Source organism: Camellia sinensis, chromosome 12 (genome assembly GCF_055761805.1).
Source record: "Camellia sinensis isolate YWXY chromosome 12, ASM5576180v1, whole genome shotgun sequence".
Taxonomy (NCBI): Eukaryota; Viridiplantae; Streptophyta; class Magnoliopsida; order Ericales; family Theaceae; genus Camellia; species Camellia sinensis.
The window spans coordinates 107788768-107794694 of record NC_138972.1 but is presented as its reverse complement, the minus strand read 5'-3'; positions in this window follow the sequence as shown (position 1 = coordinate 107794694).

Here is a 5927-nt window from a genome sequence, read left to right as displayed (position 1 = left end):
GCCCTCCCTTGTTTTCGAAGGTTTAGACAGCCGACGAACTGTAGTGCGGTTTTGATTTCTGCGAGCACGACGTCGGCGTCTGAAACCAACACTTTCTTCAAATCGCTGCATGCACAAACAAAACGATAAGATGAACATAGTGTCGAATACATATACATGCAAATATGAAGACCAAAGTGATCTAATCGGCCACCTGGTTTGCCTTTTTTCCTCGGCACCAGGTCTAGACGATCTTTGTCTTCGCCGAACTCCCAGTTGTCGCAGACAACGACCATCACGTCGTCGACACGCTTTCCAGAACTGGCGAGCATAGTCACTAAGTGATGATCAGTATCCTTAGCTCTAAGTAAGTAGCGCCCTAGCCGGCCAGTAGATTTGGCAAGGGCGTAACAGTGCCGAATGGCAGGAATACCTAAATTGGTCCTAAGACGACGATTTAGTTCTACGATCCCCATTATGATACGAAAGAAATTGACATTGGGCTAAGAGGGGATCAGACCCCAGTATCTAAGAACGGCCCTCAAAAGTGGGTGAAGATGAAAGCGGACTCCGCCCTCAGCAATTGATAAGAGAGGAAAGACGATTGTGCCCTCATTTTCCCTCTGCATATCAGTGATGCTGTCTGCCAAAAGCGACAGATGGACGTCATCTGGGATGGAGAAATGGCGTCGAATGCCGGAGATTCGATCCGCCAAAAGGAGCTCTTTCAGATGTTTTGCCATTCTTTTTAAGCCAAACCCAAGGATTATGGAAAGTTAAAAGCTAATAAGGAAGCGGGATTAAAAATGAAGGAAAAGAAGACTTACAGGAGATAAAGCGAGAAACGAGTTGTAGAAGTCGCGAAGAGAAAGAGTTGCACTAGAGGGCGAGCAACATATCTTTTGAACTTTCAAGACATACACTCGAAGAGGCAATTTCAAATCATATTAAATGGAAGTAGTGTACGAAGGGGCGGGAAAGCGTTACGATGACTAAGAAGCGTGTGCACATTCTGACACGCATTGGGAAGAGGGTTAACCGCCGAATTTTTGACTTCTCAGGCTAAAAGCCAAACACGCCGACTAACTGATGATAGCAGGGTGTTTGGGGGGCAATTGTGGGAGCTGAATATTATTAGATCCATAGGGATGGATGAGCATGTCCGGTCCGAAACGAAACCTATATTCGGCATATACCCCAGCCAATTAAGGAGCCGAATAAAACAACCAGTATCCCAGCCAATAGAACTGACGCCGAGTAGAGGTACATGTGACGGAACAAGTATGGGTCCAACCCAAAGGCCCAAAGAAAATACTATAAATATGGGATCATCCATCAGAGAGAAGGAGGTGAGAATTGTTGTGCTTAATTTAGAATATAAGTAATCTTGAGTGCTGAGACTGACTTGTCCATCGGAATGCTAATTCCGGCACCCCCGACCTGAGTGTTTATTCCTTTTCAGGTGACGATCAGCGGATCACGAGCGTCCCCCAGGATCAGAAGAGTATTTCCAAACCACTTCTCCACATAAATTATTATTATTATTATTATTATTATTATTATTATTATTATTATTATTATTATTATTATTATTATTATTTTGGACCGGTTAGTTGTTATTCACATGCAATTTTTATTTTCATTTTTAAATAGTTAATGTGAGTGGGAACATACCTGTGTTGTGCTTGGACCTCTATTATCTCTTTTTTGTTGTTTTTCAATTTTGGTTGCCTCTGCAATTTTCCCTCTTTCACTTGGATGCCTCTGTAATTTTCCCTCTTTCACTTGGATTTGCTGAAGCTAAAGAACTCTACATTTGGTATATATAGATGGATTGAGGGCATTATGGGCATTTTCTTGTTTACATTTGATTACATTAGTAGGGTCTATTAGGTATATAAATGGCTGTCAAGTTTTGGGAGAATCTTGACATTGTCAAGTAAAATATAAGAGATTACTGTAATTATTTAAAGTACATAAAAAAAATTTATATTTGTCAAAAATTTCAAGAGAAATAAATATAATTTACCTTTTTTTTAAAATGAGCTCATAGTACAAAACATATTCATATCGGACCCCACAATAAGTGAGTCATCCATTTTTCTTAATTAGCTAATAAAAATAAATTGTCATGTCCCAGCCACAAGATTTTTCCTTACGCCATTAACTTGAATTACCATATAAATGGAATTGGTTTTGTTATTTACCTAGCCTAACATCACTTGTGGGGAGCAAGGATCCTCGGCCGCCGTTTTCGGCAGCCGTTCCATCAGCCCCCCAAAACGACGTCGTTTTGGGGGTTTTTTGATTTTTTTTCTTTTCTTCTTCCTCGTCGAGCTCGACAGAACCAGAGGGGAGGGGAGGGGAGGGGAAGGAGAGAGAGGGGGAGGGGAGGGGAAGAAGAGCCGCCGGTGGGCCGGACTGGAGGGGGCCATAACCAGTGGGGGAGGCGGAGGCGGAGGAGATGACGGTGCGACTGTGCTGCGACGGCTGGCGGCGAGGCGACGAGCTACGACGGCGACGATCGGACCTCCCCCTCCCTCCCCCCTCTTCTCCCCCTCCCCTCCCCTCCCCTCCCCTCTGGTTTTGGATCATCGAAGAGAGAGAGAGAGAGAGAGAGAAAAAACAAGAAGGAAGAAGAAGAAAGAAAAAAAAAAAAAACCCCAAAACGACGTCGTTTTGGGGGCCGCCGGGTAGGGCCGCCGATGATCCAAATTCCACTTGTGGGCCCCACATCGAGCCCCGGTCAATGATTTGAGTCATCGAGTTTGGGAGGTTTGTTGTTTGTCAACATTTTTTTTCAAGATAGATGTAATTTAAATTGACAATTACTGATGTCCGAATAAATTAATTTTTTATAAGAATGTTATATTTAACAAACTCAATGGATCAAATCATTTACATGGCAATTTAATTTATAGTTGATGGTCCTGTTTGGTAGAATTTATTTTTAATTTATTTTAATTTTTAATTTAATTTAAATTATTTTGATGTGTTTGGTTTAACTTAATAATGCACTTTATAACTTTTTGTAAGTCAAAAATCAACTTATTCTTTGAGTGGGGAAGAGAAACTTAATTTATAAGTCAAAAATTAACTTATGTTCACAGTTATAAGGTATAAACTGTTAGGTTATAAGTTATAATCACTTTCTGTTGGCACCATAAATCTGTAATTTTTTGCAGGACACGTGGCATCCTCTTATTCATTTGGAAGTTAAAAGAAGTTATAGAGATGATGGAGAATATGAAGAACAAAGTGGATGAGTGGAAGGACACGTGACAAGACAAGAATAAAAATGGAAGAAATGGGTAGTTACTGAGTAGTTATTGTTGTATTTTTTCCTCTATAAATAGCCATTAATGGCTACATTGTAAAAAAATGATCCAGAATTCAAAATCAAAGACACTTGATTTCAATATTTCTTGTCATTTTCCTTATCTTAGGAGTAGTTTAACATAGATTTATATTTCGAAACATTTATTTTCAACATTTTCCATTTCGATACATTTTATGCACTTCCTTTTCGAAGCATAGGAGTAGAGGTAAGTAATTATTACTTCGATTGTTCACTCAATCATCTTTCTCCGTCTCCTCATTCTTCTTTTAATTTTTCTTTTCTCCACACTTGGCAATTTTGAAGTCCTCTTTGTTGAAACAAAAGAACCGTCAACGCAATCGCTTGATAATTGGCTTGAATTTAATCTGTAAGGATTTTTCAATCCTTGCTGGCACGCTTGCATTTATGATATTTTTCTTCGTAGAAAAAATAAGACAACATTTTTTGGCACGCCTGGTGGGACTGCCAAGTGTAAGAAATGACAAACGATTTGGATTCCACCATTCGAACTTGTCAATTGGAAATATATTGGCGTGAAAGAAAAATTTTGGATCTTCAAGAAGAGATCCATTTTCTTGATGAAATAAACTTTCATCCATTACAATATTATTTGGTGGAAGAAAAAAGACACCATTTAATTGGAGAAATTCATCAACTTGATATGGAAATTCGCCAATAGAATGATGAGTTGTCAACTCTCACTACCAAGTCTTTAACTGAGGCTTTAATGGCCGGAATTGGTGAATTTTTTCAGAATTTTTCCATGGTTGAAAATAGCAAAAGTAAAGAGTTGATTTCATCAATGGCTCGGGGGGTTCAAGAGTCCGTTTTTGAAGAGCCAAATTATGAAATTAACATAACAAAAGAGCATGTTTTTGAGCCAAATTTGGTTAAGAATGATGTTTCATACATGGCTCGGGAGGTCCAAAAACTAATTTTTAGAGAGTCAAGTCATGAAAATAACATTGTTATGGGGGATTTTCATAAGCCATTAATGGCTAACATGGAAAAACAACCCACTTTGCCAAAGAATTATGAAAATCAATTCGGCGAAAGTCATGTTTTTAAACCAAACATGGTCAAGAATAATGAACATGCCACTGTTCATGAATTCAAAATTTTTGACATTTTTCAAAATGTTAAAAAGTATGAATTTTCATGGTCACACTATACCATGACTTTTGGTGTTCAAAATCCTTTTTGGATTTGTGGTTCACATCAAAATATAATTCTGATGATATGGCTAATAAAATTAACAAATTGTTCTTATGAGTTCGAAGCATCAACTTGGCTAGAACAAGGGATGACCATTTAAAATGCATGAACTTGGCTAGAAAAAGCGATGCATTAAAATAAATGGTTGAGAATGGCTTATCTTTTCAAAGTGATGGCCAGTTGTACACAATCAAAGCATCGAAGATACATTCGAAGCATCAAAAGTTGTTTCGAAGGTTGATTACTTCGCCTTCGAAGCTGTATAAAGCTTTGAAGATACATTCGAAGCATCAAGAGTTGTTTCGAAGGTTAATTACTTCACCTTCGACATTCGAAGCATCAAGAGTTGTTTCGAATGTTAATTACTTCACCTTCGAAACTGCATAAAGCTTTGAAGATACATTCGAAACATCAAGAGTTGTTTCGAAGGTTGATTACTTCACCTTCGAAACTGTATAAAGCTTCGAAGATACATTCGAAGCATCAAGCCTAACCTTGAAACTTCATTGTAAGTATCATCATCCTATATCAATGCTTCCAACCTTCGAAGGGTGATGTTGTTCCTTCAAATTTGTGCCGTAAGACCTTCGAACGATGAATTTGGTCTTTTATACCACCTTCGAAGCTTGTTATTGGTCATCTAGTCATAATTTCATACTCATTCGAAACACTTTATTGGTACTATTATATCATTCGAAGCACTTTGTTGATATTATTCGAAGCACTTTATTGCTTAGATTAGTCATGTGTTTGGTTCGGCCATTCAAAAATTCAAAGTAAACATCATTTTTAAGGGCCGCGGGGGGTAATGTTGGCACCATAAATCTGTAATTTTTTGCAGGACACGGGGCATCCTCTTATTCATTTGGAAATTAAAAGAAGTTATAGAGGTGATGGAGAATATGAAGGACAAAGTGGATGAGTGAAAGGACAAAGTAGATGAGTGGAAGGACACATGACAAGACAAGAATAAAGATGGAAGAAATGGGTAGTTACTAAGTAGTTATTGTTGTATTTTTTCCTCTATAAATAGCCATTAATGGCTACATTGTGAAAAAAGGATCCAGAATTCAAAATCAGAGACACTTGATTTCAATATTTCTTGTCATTTTCCTTATCTTAGGATTAACATAGATTTATATTTCGAAGCATTTATTTTTAGCATTTTCCATTTCGATGCATTTTATGCACTTCCTTTTCGAACATAGGAGTAGAGGTAAGTGATTATTACTTCGATTGTTCACTCAATCATCTTTCTCCGTCTCCCTCATTCTTCTTTTAATTTTTCTTTTCTCTACACTTGGCAATTTTGAAGTCCTCTTTGTTGAGGCAAAAGAACCGTCAACGCAATCGCTTAATAATTGGTTTGAATTTAATCTGTAAGAATTTTTCA